Below are 18,192 nucleotides of genomic sequence, written 5' to 3' on the forward strand. Positions count from 1 at the left end.
CCTGCTCCAATCTCAGAAGCATCAACCTCGACCTGGAACGGAAGAGAAACATCTGGCTGACACAACACAGGGGCAGAACAAAAACGACGCTTCAACTCCTGAAAAGCTTCCACAGCAGCAGAAGACCAATTAACCAAATCAGCACCCTTCTTGGTCAAATCGGTCAATGGTTTGGCAATGCTAGAAAAATTACAGATGAAGCGACGATAAAAATTAGCAAAGCCCAGGAACTTTTGCAGACTTTTCAGAGATGTCGGCTGAATCCAATCCTGGATGGCTTGGACCTTAACTGGATCCATCTCGATAGTAGAAGGGGTAAAGATGAACCCCAAAAATGAAACTTTCTGCACACCGAAGAGACACTTTGATCCCTTCACAAACAAAGAGTTAGCACGCAGGACCTGAAAAACCATTCTGACCTGCTTCACATGAGACTCCCAATCATCTGAGAAGATCAAAATGTCATCCAAGTAAACAATCAGGAATTTATCCAGATACTCAAGGAAGATGTCATGCATAAAAGACTGAAACACAGATAGAGCATTGGCAAGTCCGAACGGCATCACTAGATACTCAAAATGACCCTCGGGCGTATTGAATGCAGTTTTCCATTCATCTCCTTGCCTGATTCTCACCAGATTATACGCACCACGAAGATCTATCTTAGTGAACCAACTAGCCCCCTTAATCCGAGCAAACAAGTCAGATAACAATGGCAAGGGATACTGAAATTTAACAGTAATCTTATTAAGAAGGCGGTAATCAATACACGGTCTCAGCGAACCATCCTTCTTGGCTACAAAGAAGAACCCTGCTCCCAGTGGTGATGACGATGGGCGAATATGTCCCTTCTCCAGGGATTCCTTCACATAACTGCGCAAAGCGGCGTGTTCGGGCACGGATAAATTAAATAATCGACCTTTAGGGAATTTACTACCAGGAATCAAATTGATAGCACAATCACAATCCCTATGCGGAGGTAGAGCATCGGACTTGGGCTCTTCAAATACATCCTGATAATCAGACAAGAACTCTGGGACCTCAGAAGGGGTGGATGACGAAATCGACAAAAATGGAACATCACCATGTACCCCCTGACAACCCCAGCTGGATACCGACATGGAATTCCAATCCAATACTGGATTATGGGTTTGTAGCCATGGCAACCCCAACACGACCACATCATGCAGATTATGCAACACCAGAAAGCGAATAACTTCCTGATGTGCAGGAGCCATGCACATGGTCAGCTGGGCCCAGTATTGAGGTTTATTCTTGGCCAAAGGTGTAGCATCAATTCCTCTCAATGGAATAGGACACCGCAAAGGTTTCAAGAAAAACCCACAACGTTTAGCATAATCCAAATCCATCAGATTCAGGGCAGCGCCCGAATCCACAAACGCCATGACAGAAAATGACGACAAAGAGCATATCAAGGTAATGGACAGAAGGAATTTGGACTGTACAGTACCAATGACGGCAGACCTAGCGGACCGCTTAGTGCGCTTAGGACAATCAGAAATAGCATGAGTGGAATCACCACAGTAGAAACACAGACCATTCAGACGTCTGTATTCCTGCCGTTCAACTCTAGTCATAGTCCTATCGCACTGCATAGGCTCAGGTTTAACCTCAGGCAGTACCGCCAAATGGTGCACAGATTTACGCTCGCGCAAGCGTCGACCGATCTGAATGGCCAAAGACAAAGACTCATTCAAACCAGCAGGCATAGGAAATCCCAACATGACATCCTTAAGAGCCTCAGAGAGACCCTTTCTGAACAAAGCTGCCAGCGCAGATTCATTCCACTGAGTGAGTACTGACCATTTCCTAAATTTCTGACAATATACTTCTATATCATCCTGACCCTGGCACAAAGCCAGCAAATTTTTCTCAGCCTGATCCACTCATCGTACAGCAATCCGAGCGCCAGGAAAAACGCATCGACACTACTCAATGCAGGGTCTCCTGGCGCAAGAGAAAATGCCCAGTCTTGAGGGTCGCCGCGCAAAAAAGAAATAATAATCAAAACCTGTTGAATAGGATTACCAGAAGAATGAGGTTTCAAGGCCAGAAATAGCTTACAATTATTTTTGAAACTTAGAAACTTAGTTCTATCTCCAAAAAACAAATCAGGAATAGGAATTCTTGGTTCTAACATAGATTTCTGATCAATAGTATCTTGAATTTTTTGTACATTTATAACGAGATTATCCATTGAAGAGCACAGACCCTGAATATCCATGTCCACACCTGTGTCCAGAATCACCCAAATGTCTAGGGGAAAAAAAAAAGTGAACACAGAGCAGAAAAAAAAAAAATGATGTCAGAACTTTTTCTTTCCCTCTATTGAGAATCATTAGTTTGGGCTCCTTGTACTGTTATGTTTGCTAATGACTGGTGTTATGAAGGCAATCCAGAAACACAGTGTGCTTAGCGATCAGAGCGCACACAGTGATCTGACAAATACCCAAAAATACAAGAACGAGCTCTGAGATGTGGAAACTCTGTAGACTGCACACCTGATCCTATCCTAAACACAACTAAAAGCGGCTGTGGATTGCGCCTAACAACTACCTAGGCAACTCGGCACAGCCTAAGAAACTAGCTAGCCTGAAGATAGAAAAATAGGCCTGACTTGCCCCAGAGAAATTCCCCAAAGGAAAAGGCAGCCCCCCACATATAATGACTGTGAGTAAGATGAAAAGACAAAACGTAGGGATGAAATAGATTCAGCAAAGTGGGGCCCGATATTCTAGGACAGAGCGAGGACAGTAAAGCGAACTTTGCAGTCTACAAAAAACCCTAAAGCAAAACCACTCAAAGGGGGCAAAAAAACCCACCGTGCCGAACTAACGGCACGGCGGTACACCCTTTGCGTCTCAGAGCTTCCAGCAAAACAAAAGACAAGCTGGACAGAAAAAAAGCAACAAAAAAGCAAAAAGCACTTAGCTATACAGAGCAGCAGGTCACAGGAACAATCAGGAGAAGCTCAGATCCAACACTGAAACATTGACAAGGAGCAAGGATAGCAGCATCAGGCGGAGTTAAGTAATGAAGCAGTTAACGAGCTCACCAGAACACCTGAGGGAGGAAGCTCAGAAGCTGCAGTACCACTTGTGACCACAGGAGTGAATTCAGCCACAGAATTCACAACACAGTCCCTTTTTTTCCGTTATATCTCTTCAAGCCACTTTCTGTCACAGAAAATATACTCTAATACAGTGGCCTAGATTTATTCACTAGTCTCCCTGAAGAAAAAAAAATAAAGGGTGCAGATTAAAATTGGCAAATCTGCATCAGTGGCAGTCCTGTGTGTGGCATCTGTGTCTCATTTTCTGGCACAGAAAACATACAGTCTAACAGTGGGCCTGATTTCTTGCCAATTCTCACATAAATAAAAAAAAATTAGTGGGAGATTAAGATTGGCAATTCTGCTTCGGTGCCAGTGCTGTGTGTGGCATCTATCTCTAATTTTGTGCCACAGAAACCCTAGTGTGTAATACTGGGCCAGATTTTTTTAAAATTCTCCCAGGAAAAAAAAAATAGTGGGAGATTAAGATTGGCATTTCTGCTTCGGTGCCAGTCCTGTGTCTGCCACCAGTCTCTAATTTTGTGCCACATTAAACCTAGTGTGTAACACTGTGCCAGATTTCTTTTAAATTCTCCTGGAAAAAAAAATAGTGGGAGATTAAGATTGGCATTACTGCTTCGGTGCCAGTCCTGTGTGTGCCACCTGTTGTGAATTCTGTGGTCAAGCTCCCTCCTGTGGTCATGAGTGGTACTTCGGCTGGTTCTGTCTATGAGCTTCCTCTGGTGGATGTTAGTGGGGCTGCGGCTTCTGAGTTTCCTTCCTCAGGTGACGAGGTTAAGTCGTTAGGTGCTGCTCTATTTAACTCCACCTAGTTCTTTGTTCCTGGCCTCCAGTCAATGTTCCAGTATTGGTCTTGCTCTCTCCTGGATCGTTCTTGTGGCCTGTCTGCCCTGCATAAGCTAAGTTTTGCTTGTGTTACTTTTGTTTGCTATATTTTCTGTCCAGCTTGCTATATTGGTTTTTCTTGCTTGCTGGAAGCTCTGAGACGCAGAGGGAGCACCTCCGTACCGTTAGTCGGTGCGGAGGGTCTTTTTGCACCCTCTGCGTGGTTGTTTGTAGGTTTTTGTGCTGACCGCAAAGCTATCTTTCCTATCCTCGGTCTATTCAGTAAGTCGGGCCTCACTTTGCTAAAATCTATTTCATCTCTGTGTTTGTATTTTCATCTTTACTCACAGTCATAATATGTGGGGGGCTGCCTTTTCCTTTGGGGAATTTCTCTGAGGCAAGGTAGGCTTATTTTTCTTTCTTCAGGGCTAGCTAGTTTCTCAGGCTGTGCCCGAGGCGCCTAGGTCTGGTCAGGAGCGCTCCACGGCTACCTCTAGTGTGGTATGATAGGATTAGGGATTGCGGTCAGCAGAGTTCCCACGTCTCAGAGCTCGTCCTATGTTATTAGTAACTATCAGGTCACTTTGTGTGCTCTTTACCACTAGGTCCATTGTGGTTCTGAATCACCAGTTCATAACAGTACTGGAGGCCCAAAGTACTAATGCTTCTCATTAGAGGGAAAAGAGAAGTTCTGAGACCATTTTTTTTTCTCTGCACTGTGTTTTGTCTTTCTTTTCCCCTAGAAATTTGGGTGGTTCAGGACACAGGTGTAGTGATGGACATTAAAGGTCTGTCTTCTTGTGTGGATCATCTCACTGCAAGAGTACAAAATATTCAAGACTTTGTGGTTCAGAATTCTATGTTAGAACCAAGAATTCCTATTCCAGATTTGTTTTCTGGAGATAGAGCTAAGTTTCTGAGTTTTAAAAATAATTGTAAACTGTTTCTGGCTTTGAAACCCCGCTCCTCTGGTGACCCAGTTCAACAAGTTAAGATCATTATTTCTTTATTACGTGGCGACCCTCAAGACTGGGCATTTTCCCTTGCGCCAGGAGATCCTGCATTATGTAATATTGATGCATTTTTTCTGGCGCTCGGATTGCTTTATGATGAACCTAATTCAGTGGATCAGGCAGAGAAAAATTTGCTGGCTCTGTGTCAGGGTCAGGATGAGGTAGAGATATATTGTCAGAAGTTTAGGAAGCGGTCTGTGCTCACTCAATGGAATGAATGTGCGCTGGCAGCAATTTTCAGAAAGGGTCTCTCTGAAGCCCTTAAGGATGTCATGGTGGGATTTCCTATGCCTGCTGGTCTGAATGAGTCTATGTCTTTGGCCATTCAGATCGGTCGACGCTTGCGGGAGCGTAAAACTCTACACCATTTGGCGGTGTTATCTGAGCATAAACCTGAGCCTATGCAGTGCGATAAGACTTTGACCAGAGCTGAACGGCAAGAACACAGACGTCAGAATGGGCTGTGTTTTTACTGTGGTGATTCCACTCATGCTATCTCCGATTGTCCTAAGCACACTAAGCGGTTCGCTAGGTCTGCCACCATTGGTACGGTACAGTCGAAATTTCTTTTGTCCGTTACTTTGATCTTCTCTTTGTCATCCTATTCTGTCATGGCATTTGTGGATTCAGGCGCTGCCCTGAATTTGATGGACTTGGAGTTTGCTAGGCGCTGTGGGTTTTTCTTGGAGCCCTTGCAGTATCCTATTCCATTGAGAGGAATTGATGCTACGCCTTTGGCCAAGAATAAGCCTCAGTACTGGACCTAGCTGACCATGTGCATGGCTCCTGCGCATCAGGAGGATATTCGCTTTTTGGTGTTGCATAATCTGCATGATGTGGTCGTGTTGGGGTTGCCATGGCTACAAGTCCATAACCCAGTTTTGGATTGGAAATCAATGTCTGTGTCCAGCTGGGGTTGTCAGGGGGTACATGGTGATGTTCCATTTCTGTCTATTTCATCATCCACCCCTTCTGAGGTCCCAGAGTTCTTGTCGGATTACCGGGATGTATTTGATGAGCCCAAGTCCAGTGCTCTACCTCCGCATAGGGATTGCGATTGTGCTATCGATTTGATTCCTGGTAGTAAGTTTCCTAAAGGTCAACTGTATAATTTGTCTGTGCCTGAGCACGCCGCTATGCGGAGTTACGTAAAGGAATCCTTGGAGAAGGGTCATATTCGCCCGTCGTCGTCGCCATTGGGAGCAGGGTTCTTTTTTGTGGCCAAGAAGGATGGTTCGCTGAGACCTTGTATTGATTACCGCCTTCTAAATAAAGTCACAGTCAAATTTCAGTACCCCTTGCCGCTGCTGTCTGATTTGTTTGCTCGGATTAAGGGGGCTAGTTGGTTCACCAAGATAGATCTTCGTGGTGCGTATAATCTTGTGCGTATTAAACAGGGCGATGAATGGAAAACAGCATTTAATACGCCCGAGGGCCATTTTGAGTACCTGGTTATGCCATTCGGGCTTTCTAATGCTCCATCAGTGTTTCAGTCCTTTATGCATGACATCTTCCGAGAGTACCTGGATAAATTCCTGATTGTATACTTGGATGATATTTTGGTCTTCTCGGATGATTGGGAGTCTCACGTGAAGCAGGTTAGAATGATGTTCCATGTCCTGCGTGCGAATTCTTTGTTTGTGAAGGGGTCAAAGTGTCTCTTTGGTGTTCAGAAGGTTTCATTTTTGGATTTCATTTTTTTCCCTTCTACTATCGAGATGGACCCTGTTAAAGTTCAGGCCATTTATGATTGGACTCAGCCGACATCTCTGAAGAGTCTGCAAAAGTTCCTGGGCTTTTCTAATTTTTATCGTCACTTCATCAATAATTTTTCTAGTATTGCTAAACCGTTGACTGATTTAACCAAGAAGGGTGCTGATGTGGTCAATTGGTCTTCTGCTGCTGTGGAAGCTTTTCAAGAGTTGAAGCATCATTTTTCTTTTGCCCCTGTGTTGTGCCAACCAGATGTTTCACTCCTGTTCCAGGTCGAGGTTGATGCTTCTGAGATTGGAGCAGGGGCTGTTTTGTCGCAAAGAAGTTCTGATGGCTCGGTGATGAAACCATGCGCCTTCTTTTCCAGGAATTTTTCGCCTTCTGAGCGTAATTATGATGTTGGCGATCGAGAGTTGCTGGCCATGAAGTGGGCATTCGAGGAGTGGCGTCATTGGCTTGAAGGAGCTAAGCATCGCATGGTGGTCTTGACTGATCACAAGAACTTGACTTATCTCGAGTCTGCCAAACGGTTGAATCCTAGACAGGCTCGTTGGTCGCTGTTTTTCTCCCGTTTTGACTTTGTGGTTTCGTACCTTCCGGGCTCTAAAAATGTGAAGGTGGATGCCCTGTCTAGGAGTTTTGTGCCCGACTCTCCGGGTTTGCCTGAGCCGGCGGGTATTCTCAAAGAGGGGGTAATTTTGTCTGCCATCTCCCCTGATTTGCGGCGGGTGCTGCAAAAATTTCAGGCTAATAGACCTGACCGTTGCCCAGCGGAGAAACTGTTTGTCCCTGATAAATGGACGAGTAGAGTTATCTCTGAGGTTCATTGTTCGGTGTTGGCTGGTCATCCTGGAATCTTTGGTACCAGAGATTTGGTGGCTAGATCCTTTTGGTGGCCGTCTCTGTCGCGGGATGTGCATTCGTTTGTGCAGTCCTGTGGGATTTGTGCTCGAGCTAAGCCCTGCTGTTCTCGTGCCAGTGGGTTGCTTTTGCCCTTGCCAGTCCCGAAGAGGCCCTGGACACATATCTCTATGGATTTTATTTCGGATCTCCCCGTCTTTCAAAAAATGTCGGTCATTTGGGTGGTTTGTGATCGCTTCTCTAAGATGGTCCATTTGGTACCCTTGTCTAAATTGCCTTCCTCCTCTGATTTGGTGCCATTGGTCTTCCAGCATGTGGTTCGTTTACATGGCATTCCGGAGAACATCGTTTCTGACAGAGGTTCCCAGTTTGTTTCGAGGTTTTGGCGAGCCTTTTGTGCTAGGATGGGCATTGATTTGTCTTTTTCCTCGGCTTTCCATCCTCAGACAAATGGCCAGACTGAACGAACCAATCAGACCTTGGAAACATATCTGAGATGTTTTGTTTCTGCTGATCAGGATGATTGGGTGTCCTTTTTGCCTTTGGCTGAGTTCGCCCTTAATAATCGGGCCAGCTCGGCTACTTTGGTTTTGCCGTTTTTCTGCAATTCTGGTTTCCATCCTCGTTTCTCTTCAGGGCAGGTTGAATCTTCAGACTGTCCTGGTGTGGATATTGTGGTGGATAGGTTGCAGCAGATTTGGACTCATGTAGTGGACAATTTGACATTGTCCCAGGAGAAGGCTCAACGTTTCGCTAACCGCAGGCGCTGTGTGGGTCCCCGACTTCGTGTTGGGGATTTGGTTTGGTTGTCATCTCGTTATATTCCTATGAAAGTTTCCTCTCCTAAGTTTAAGCCTCGTTTCATTGGTCCGTATAGGATTTCTGAGTTTCTTAATCCTGTGTCTTTTCGTTTGACCCTTCCAGCTTCTTTTTCCATCCATAATGTATTCCATAGGTCATTGTTGCGGAGATACGTGGCACCTGTGGTTCCATCCGTTGATCCTCCTGCCCCGGTTTTGGTTGAGGGGGAGTTGGAGTATATAGTGGAGAAGATTTTGGATTCTCGTATTTCGAGACGGAAACTCCAGTACCTGGCTAAGTGGAAGGGTTATGGTCAGGAAGATAATTCCTGGGTCTTTGCCTCTGATGTTCATGCTGCCGATCTGGTTCGTGCCTTTCATTTGGCTCATCCTGGTCGGCCTGGGGGCTCTGGTGAGGGTTCGGTGACCCCTCCTCAAGGGGGGCTACTGTTGTGAATTCTGTGGTCAAGCTCCCTCCTGTGGTCTTGAGTGGTACTTCGGCTGGTTCTGTCTATGAGCTTCCTCTGGTGGATGTGAGTGGGGCTGCGGTTTTCTGAGTTTCCTTCCTCAGGTGACGAGGTTAAGTCGTTAGGTGCTGCTCTATTTAACTCCACCTAGTTCTTTGTTCCTGGCCTCCAGTCAATGTTCCAGTATTGGTCTTGCTCTCTCCTGGATCGTTCTTGTGGCCTGTCTGCCCTGCATACGCTAAGTTTTGCTTGTGTTACTTTTGTTTGCTATAATTTCTGTCCAGCTTGCTATATTGTTTTTTCTTGCTTGCTGGAAGCTCTGAGACGCAGAGGGAGCACCTCCGTACCGTTTGTCGGTGCGGAGGGTCTTTTTGCACCCTCTGCGTGGTTGTTTGTAGGCTTTCTTTCCTATCCTCGGTCTATTCAGTAAGTCGGGCCTCACTTTGCTAAAATCTATTTCATCTCTGTGTTTGTATTTTCATCTTTACTCACAGTCATTATATGTGGGGAGCTGCCTTTTCCTTTGGGGAATTTCTCTGAGGCAAGGTAGGCTTATTTTTCTTTCTTCAGGGCTAGCTAGTTTCTCAGGCTGTGCCCGAGGCGCCTAGGTCTGGTCAGGGGCGCTCCACGGCTACCTCTAGTGTGGTATGATAGGATTAGGGATTGCGGTCAGCAGAGTTCCCACGTCTCAGAGCTCATCCTATGTTATTAGTAACTATCAGGTCACTTTGTGTGCTCTTAACCACTAGGTTCATTGTGGTTCTGAATCACCAGTTCATAACAGCCACCTGTCTCTAATTTTGTGCCACAGAAACCCTAGTGTGTAATACTGGGCCAGATTTTTTTTAAATTCTCCCTGAAAAAAAAAATAGTGGGAGATTAATATTGGCATTTCTGCTTCGGTGCCAGTCCTGTGTGTGCCACCTGTCTCTAATTTTGTGCCACATTAAACCTAGTGTGTAACACTGGGCCAGATTTTTTTCAAATTCTCCCTGGAAAAAAAAATAGTGGGAGATTAAGATTGCCATTACTGCTTCGATGCCATTCCTGTGTGTGCCACCTGTCTCTAATTTTGTGCCACATTAAACCTAGTGTGTAATACTGGGCAAGATTTCTTATAATTTCTCCCTGGAAAAAAAAAATATTGGGAGATTAAGATTGGCTTTTCTGCTTCGGTGCCAGTCCTGTGTGTGCCACCTGTCTCTAATTTTGTGCCACATTAAACCTAGTGTGTAACACTGGGCCAGATTTCTTTTAAATTCTCCCTGAAAAAAAAATAGCGGGAGATTAAGGTTGGCATTTCTGCTTCGGTGCCAGTCCTGTGTGTGCCACCTGTCTCTAATTTTGTGCCACATTAAACCTAGTGTGTAACACTGGGCCAGATTTCTTTTAAATTCTCCAGGAAAAAAAATAGTGGGAGATTAAGATTGGCATTTCTGCTTCGGTGCCAGTCCCGTGTGTATGCCACCTGTCTCTAATTTTGTGCCACATTAAACCTAGTGTGTAACACTGGGCTAGATTTCTTTTAAATTCTCTCGGAAAAAAAAAAAATAGTGGGAGATTAAGATTGGCATTTCTGCTTCGGTGCAAGTCCTGTGTATGCTACCTGTCTCAAATTTTGTGGCACATTAAACCTAGTGTGTAACACTGGGCCAGATTTCTTTTAAATTCTCCCTGAAAAAAAATAGTGGGAGATTAAGATTGGCATTTCTGCTTCGTTGCCAGTCCTGTGTGTGCCACCTGTCTCTAATTTTGTGCCACATTAAACCTAGTGTGTAACACTGGGCCAGATTTTTTTCAAATTCTCCCTGGAAAAAAAAATAGTGGGAGATTAAGATTGGCAATACTGCTTCGGTGCCATTCCTGTGTGTGCCACCTGTCTCTAATTTTGTGCCACATTAAACCTAGTGTGTAACACTGGGCCAGATTTCTTTTACATTCTCCCTGAAAAAAAATAAATAGTGGGAGATTAAGATTGGAATTTCTGCTTCGGTGCCAGTCCTGTGTGTGCCACCTGTCTCTAATTTTGTGCCACATTAAACCTAGTGTGTAACACTGAGCCAGATGTCTTTTAAATTCTCCCTGAAAAAAAAAAATAGTGGGAGATTAAGGTTGGCATTTCTGCTTCGGTGCCAGTGCTGTGTGTGGCATCTTTCTCTAATTTTGTGCCACAGAAACCCTAGTGTGTATTACTGGGCCAGATTTTTTTCAAACTCTCCCTGGAAAAAAAAATAGTGGGAGATTAAGATTGCCATTACTGCTTCGGTGCCATTCCTGTGTGTGCCACCTGTCTCTAATTTTGTGCCACATTAAACCTAGTGTGTAATACTGGGCAAGATTTCTTTTAAATTCTCCCTGAAAAAAAAATAGCGGGAGATTAAGGTTGGCATTTCTGCTTCGGTGCCAGTCCTGTGTGTGCCACCTGTCTCTAATTTTTGCCACATTAAACCTAGTGTGTAACACTGGGCCAGATTTCTTTTAAATTCTCCAGGAAAAAAAATAGTGGGAGATTAAGATTGGCATTTCTGCTTCGGTGCCAGTCCCGTGTGTATGCCACCTGTCTCTAATTTTGTGCCACATTAAACCTAGTGTGTAACACTGGGCCAGATTTCTTTTAAATTCTCTCGGAAAAAAAAAATAGTGGGAGATTAAGATTGGCATTTCTGCTTCGGTGCCAGTCCTGTGTGTGTCTCAAATTTTGTGGCACATTTAACCTAGTGTGTAACACTGGGCCAGATTTCTTTTAAATTCTCCCTGAAAAAAAATAGTGGGAGATTAAGATTGGCATTTCTGCTTCGTTGCCAGTCCTGTGTGTGCCACCTGTCTCTAATTTTGTGCCACATTAAACCTAGTGTGTAACACTGGGCCAGATTTTTTTCAAATTCTCCCTGGAAAAAAAAATATTGGGAGATTAAGATTGGCAATATTGCTTCGGTGCCATTCCTGTGTGTGCCACCTATCTCTAATTTTGTGCCACATTAAACCTAGTGTGTAACACTGGGCCAGATTTCTTTTACATTCTCCCTGAAAAAAAATAAATAGTGGGAGATTAAGATTGGAATTTCTGCATCGGTGCCAGTCCTGTGTGTGCCACCTGTCTCTAATTTTGTGCCACATTAAACCTAGTGTGTAACACTGGGCCAGATTTCTTTTAAATTCTCCAGGAAAAAAAATAGTGGGAGATTAAGATTGGCATTTCTGCTTCGGTGCCAGTCCCGTGTGTATGCCACCTGTCTCTAATTTTGTGCCACATTAAACCTAGTGTGTAACACTGGGCCAGATTTCTTTTAAATTCTCCCTGAAAAAAAAATAGTGGGAGATTAAGATTGGCATTTCTGCTTCGTTGCCAGTCCTGTGTGTGCCACCTGTCTCTAATTTTGTGCCACAATAAACCTAGTGTGTAACACTGGGCCAGATTTCTTTTAAATTCTCCCTGAAAAAAAAAATAGTGGGAGATAAAGATTGGCATTACTGCTTCGGTGCCAGTCCTGTGTGTGCCACCTGTCTCTAATTTTGTGCCACATTAAACCTAGTGTGTAACACTGGGCCAGATTTCTTTTAAATTCTCTCGGAAAAAAAAAAATAGTGGGAGATTAAGATTGGCATTTCTGCTTCGGTGCCAGTCCTGTGTGTGCTACCTGTCTCAAATTTTTTGGCACATTAAACCTAGTGTGTAACACTGGGCCAGATTTCTTTTAAATTCTCCCTGAAAAAAAAATAGTGGGAGATTAAGATTGGCATTTCTGCTTCGGTGCCAGTCCCGTGTGTATGCCACCTGTCTCTAATTTTGTGCCACATTAAACCTAGTGTGTAACACTGGGCCAGATTTCTTTTAAATTCTCTCGGAAAAAAAAAATAGTGGGAGATTAAGATTGGCATTTCTGCTTCGGTGCCAGTCCTGTGTGTGTCTCAAATTTTGTGGCACATTAAACCTAGTGTGTAACACTGGGCCAGATTTCTTTTAAATTCTCCCTGAAAAAAAATAGTGGGAGATTAAGATTGGCATTTCTGCTTCGTTGCCAGTCCTGTGTGTGCCACCTGTCTCTAATTTTGTGCCACATTAAACCTAGTGTGTAACACTGGGCCAGATTTTTTTCAAATTCTCCCTGGAAAAAAAAATAGTGGGAGATTAAGATTGGCAATATTGCTTCGGTGCCATTCCTGTGTGTGCCACCTATCTCTAATTTTGTGCCACATTAAACCTAGTGTGTAACACTGGGCCAGATTTCTTTTACATTCTCCCTGAAAAAAAATAAATAGTGGGAGATTAAGATTGGCATTTCTGCTTCAGTGCCAGTCCTGTGTGTGCCACCTGTCTCTAATTTTGTGCCACATTAAACCTAGTGTGTAACACTGGGCAAGATTTTTTTAAATTCTCCCTGGAAAAAAAAAATAGTGGGAGATTAAGATTGGCATTTCTGCTTCGGTGCCAGTGCTGTGTGTGGCATCTTTCTCTAATTTTGTGCCACAGAAACCCTAGTGTGTATTACTGGGCCAGATTTTTTCAAATTCTCCCTGGAAAAAAAAATAGTGGGAGATTAAGATTGCCATTACTGCTTCGGTGCCATTCCTGTGTGTGCCACCTGTCTCTAATTTTGTGCCACATTAAACCTACTGTGTAATACCGGGCCAGATTTTTTTCAAATTCTCCCTGGAAAAAAAAATAGTGGGAGATTAAGATTGCCATTACTGCTTCGGTGCCTTTCCTGAGTGTGCCCCCTGTCTCTAATTCTGTGCCACATTAAACCTAGTGTGTAATACTGGGCCAGATTTCTTTTAAATTCTCCCTGGAAAAAAAAATAGTGGGAGATTAAGATTGGCATTACTGCTTCGGTGCCATTCCTGTGTGTGCCACCTGTCTCAAATTTTGTGCCACATTAAACCTAGTGTGTAACACTGGGCCAGATTTCTTTTAAATTCTCCCTGAAAAAAAAATAGTGGGAGATTAAGATTGGCATTTCTGCTTCAGTGCCAGTCCTGTGTGTGCCACCTGTCTCAAATTTTGTGCCACATTAAACCTAGTGTGTAACACTGGGCCAGATTTCTTTTAAATTCTCCCTGAAAAAAAAAAATAGTGGGAGATTAGGATTGGCATTTCTGCTTCGGTGCCAGTCCTGTGTGTGCCACCTGTCTCTAATTTTGTGCCACAGAAAACCTAGTGTGTAACACTGGGCCAGATTTCTTTTATATTCTCCCTGGAAAAAAAACAAATAGTGGGAGATTAAGATTGGCAATTCTGCCTCAGTGCCAGTGCTGTGTGTGGCATCTGTCTCTAAGTTTGTGCCACAGAACATATACTGTGCCAAATTTCTTCAATATTCTCCCAGAAAAAATAAAAAGGAGGGAGATTTTAATTGTTAGTGTCTGCATCAGCGTCAGTCCTGTTAGTGGCATATCTGTCTGCCACTGAAGCTGTGTACTGTTATACATTGGGCCTGATTTTCCCTGCAGTCTCACCCACCTATAAAGGGATATATAAATCCAACAGAAGTTTCAGTTCACCTTGTAACTTGTTTTACAGTAACAAATACCGTTAGTTTGGTTACATTTTTCAAACAATGAGGAAGACTGGTGGAAGAGGTCGTGGCCGTGGGCGGTCATTGCCAGCTGGTAATGATGGTAGTGGTGGTGGAGCATCAGGTGGTCGTGGGAAAAGCAATATAGCACCTAAGTCTCAAGTTGTTGAGCCAGGTTCGTCGTATGGCTACACAAGGCCTCGCACGCTCCCTTTTCTGGGAGTAGGAAAACCGCTTTTAATGCCGGAACAGCAAGAACAAGTTTTGGCTTTCCTTGCTGACTCAGCCTCTAGCTCTATCGCCTCCTCTTCTGAAACCGCTAAATGTAAAAGCAGCGCGTCGTTAGTGGATGTTCACGGTCAGGGACAAGTCGCTTCCTTGTCTTCTTCACTAAGAACAACAGAGAAGGATGCGTCAGGCGACACAACGGGTTACTCCATGAAGCTCTTTACACATACCATTCCTGGGCTAGAAAGTGAAACAGTTAACAGGCCATGCCCATTACAAGTTGAATCGGACATGGAGTGCACAGATGCACAGCCACAGCCAGATTACTATGCTGTTCCTTTGACTCAAACCAGAACATTGCCCTCGCAGTGTACTGATCCAGAATCATACCCTGATGAGACTATGGTGCCCCGTCACGAACGCTATACCACAGGCTTACACGGTGACACAGACGAAGTTGCACACGAGATAGAAGAGGAGGTCATAGATGACCCAATTGTTGACCCTGATTGGCAGCCATTGGGGAACAGGGTGCAGGCGACAGTAGCTCTGAAATGGAGGAGGAGGAGCCGCAGCAGGCATCAACATCGCAACAGGTTCCATCTGCCGGGCCCGTATCTGGCCAAAAACGCGTGGCAAAACCAGTTGTAGGACAGCGTGGCCATCCATTTAAAGAAGCTCAGTCTGCAATGCCTGAAAAGGTATCCGATAGTAGAAAGAGTGCAGTCTGGCATTTTTTTAAACAACATCCAAATGATCAGCGCAAAGTCATCTGTCAAAAATGTTCAACTACCTTAAGCAGAGGTACAAGAACTTGACTTATCTCGAGTCTGCCAAACGGTTGAATCCTAGACAGGCTCGTTGGTCGCTGTTTTTCTCCCGTTTTGACTTTGTGGTTTCGTACCTTCCGGGCTCTAAAAATGTGAAGGCGGATGCCCTGTCTAGGAGTTTTGTGCCCGACTCTCCGGGTTTGCCTGAGCCGGCGGGTATTCTCAAAGAGGGGGTAATTTTGTCTGCCATCTCCCCTGATTTGCGGCGGGTGCTGCAAAAATTTCAGGCTAATAGACCTGACCGTTGCCCAGCGGAGAAACTGTTTGTCCCTGATAAATGGACGAGTAGAGTTATCTCTGAGGTTCATTGTTCGGTGTTGGCTGGTCATCCTGGAATCTTTGGTACCAGAGATTTGGTGGCTAGATCCTTTTGGTGACCGTCTCTGTCGCGGGATGTGCGTTCGTTTGTGCAGTCCTGTGGGATTTGTGCTCGGGCTAAGCCCTGCTGTTCTCGTGCCAGTGGGTTGCTTTTGCCCTTGCCAGTCCCGAAGAGGCCCTGGACACATATCTCTATGGATTTTATTTCGGATCTCCCCGTCTTTCAAAAAATGTCGGTCATTTGGGTGGTTTGTGATCGCTTCTCTAAGATGGTCCATTTGGTACCCTTGTCTAAATTGCCTTCCTCTGTTGTGTTTGCTAATGACAGGTGTTATGAAGGCAATCCAGAAACACAGTGTGCTTAGCGATCAGAGCGCACACAGTGATCTGACAAATACCCAAAAATACAAGAACGAGCTCTGAGACGTGGAAACTCTGTAGACTGCACACCTGATCCTATCCTAAACACAACTAAAAGCGGCTGTGGATTGCGCCTAACAACTACCTAGGCAACTCGGCACAGCCTAAGAAACTAGCTAGCCTGAAGATAGAAAAATAGGCCTGACTTGCCCCAGAGAAATTCCCCAAAGGAAAAGGCAGCCCCCCACATATAATGTCTGTGAGTAAGATGAAAAGACAAAACGTAGGGATGAAATAGATTCAGCAAAGTGGGGCCCGATATTCTAGGACAGAGCGAGGACAGTAAAGCGAACTTTGCAGTCTACAAAAAACCCTAAAGCAAAACCACGCAAAGGGGGCAAAAAAAACCCACCGTGCCGAACTAACGGCACGGCGGTACACCCTTTGCGTCTCAGAGCTTCCAGCAAAACAAAAGACAAGCTGGACAGAAAAAAAGCAACAAAAAAGCAAAAAGCACTTAGCTATACAGAGCAGCAGGTCACAGGAACAATCAGGAGAAGCTCAGATCCAACACTGAAACATTGACAAGGAGCAAGGATAGCAGCATCAGGCGGAGTTAAGTAATGAAGCAGCTAACGAGCTCACCAGAACACCTGAGGGAGGAAGCTCAGAAGCCGCAGTACCACTTGTGACCACAGGAGTGAATTCAGCCACAGAATTCACAACAGTACCCCCCTTTTGAGGAGGGGTCACCGAACCCTCACCAGAGCCCCCAGGCCGACCAGGATGAGCCGCATGAAAGGCACGAACAAGATCGGAAGCATGAACATCAGAGGCAAAAACCCAGGAATTATCTTCCTGAGCATAACCCTTCCATTTAACCAGATACTGGAGTTTCCGTCTAGAAACACGAGAATCCAAAATCTTCTCCACAATATACTCCAATTCCCCCTCCACCAAAACCGGGGCAGGAGGCTCAACAGATGGAACCATAGGTGCCACGTATCTCCGCAACAACGACCTATGGAATACATTATGTATGGAAAAGGAGTCTGGGAGGGTCAAACGAAAAGACACAGGATTGAGAACCTCAGAAATCCTATATGGACCAATAAAACGAGGTTTAAATTTAGGAGAGGAAACCTTCATAGGAATATGACGAGAAGATAACCAAACCAGATCCCCAACACGAAGTCGGGGACCCACACGGCGTCTGCGATTAGCAAAAAGTTGAGCTTTCTCCTGGGACAAGATCAAATTGTCCACTACCTGAGTCCAGATCTGCTGCAACCTATCCACCACAGAATCCACACCAGGACAGTCCGAAGACTCAACCTGTCCTGAAGAGAAACGAGGATGGAACCCAGAATTGCAAAAAAATGGAGAAACCAAGGTAGCCGAGCTGGCCCGATTATTAAGGGCGAACTCAGCCAACGGCAAAAAGGACACCCAATCATCCTGGTCTGCAGAAACAAAACATCTCAGATATGTTTCCAAGGTCTGATTGGTTCGTTCGGTCTGGCCATTAGTCTGAGGATGGAAAGCCGAGGAAAAGGATAGGTCAATGCCCATCCTACCACAAAAGGCTCGCCAAAACCTTGAAACAAACTGGGAACCTCTGTCAGAAACAATATTCTCAGGAATGCCATGCAACCGAACCACATGCTGAAAGAACAAAGTTACCAAATCAGAGGAGGAAGGCAATTTAGCCAAGGGCACCAGATGGACCATTTTAGAAAAGCGATCACAGACCACCCAAATGACTGACATCTTTTGAGAAACGGGAAGGTCAGAAATGAAATCCATCGAAATATGTGTCCAAGGCCTCTTTGGGACCGGCAAGGGCAAAAGCAACCCACTGGCACGAGAACAGCAGGGCTTAGCCCTAGCACAAATCCCACAGGACTGCACAAAAGTACGTACATCCCGTGACAGAGATGGCCACCAGAAGGATCTAGCCACTAACTCTCTGGTACCAAAGATTCCAGGATGACCAGCCAACACCGAACAATGAAGTTCATAGATAAGTTTATTAGTCCACCTATCAGGGACGAACAGTTTCTCTGCTGGACAACGATCAGGTTTATTCGCCTGAAATTTTTGCAGCACCCGCCGCAAATCAGGGGAGATGGCAGACACAATGACTCCTTCCTTGAGGATACCCGCT

The sequence above is a fragment of the Ranitomeya imitator genome, chromosome 4 (genome assembly GCF_032444005.1).
Source record: "Ranitomeya imitator isolate aRanImi1 chromosome 4, aRanImi1.pri, whole genome shotgun sequence".
NCBI lineage: Eukaryota > Metazoa > Chordata > Amphibia > Anura > Dendrobatidae > Ranitomeya > Ranitomeya imitator.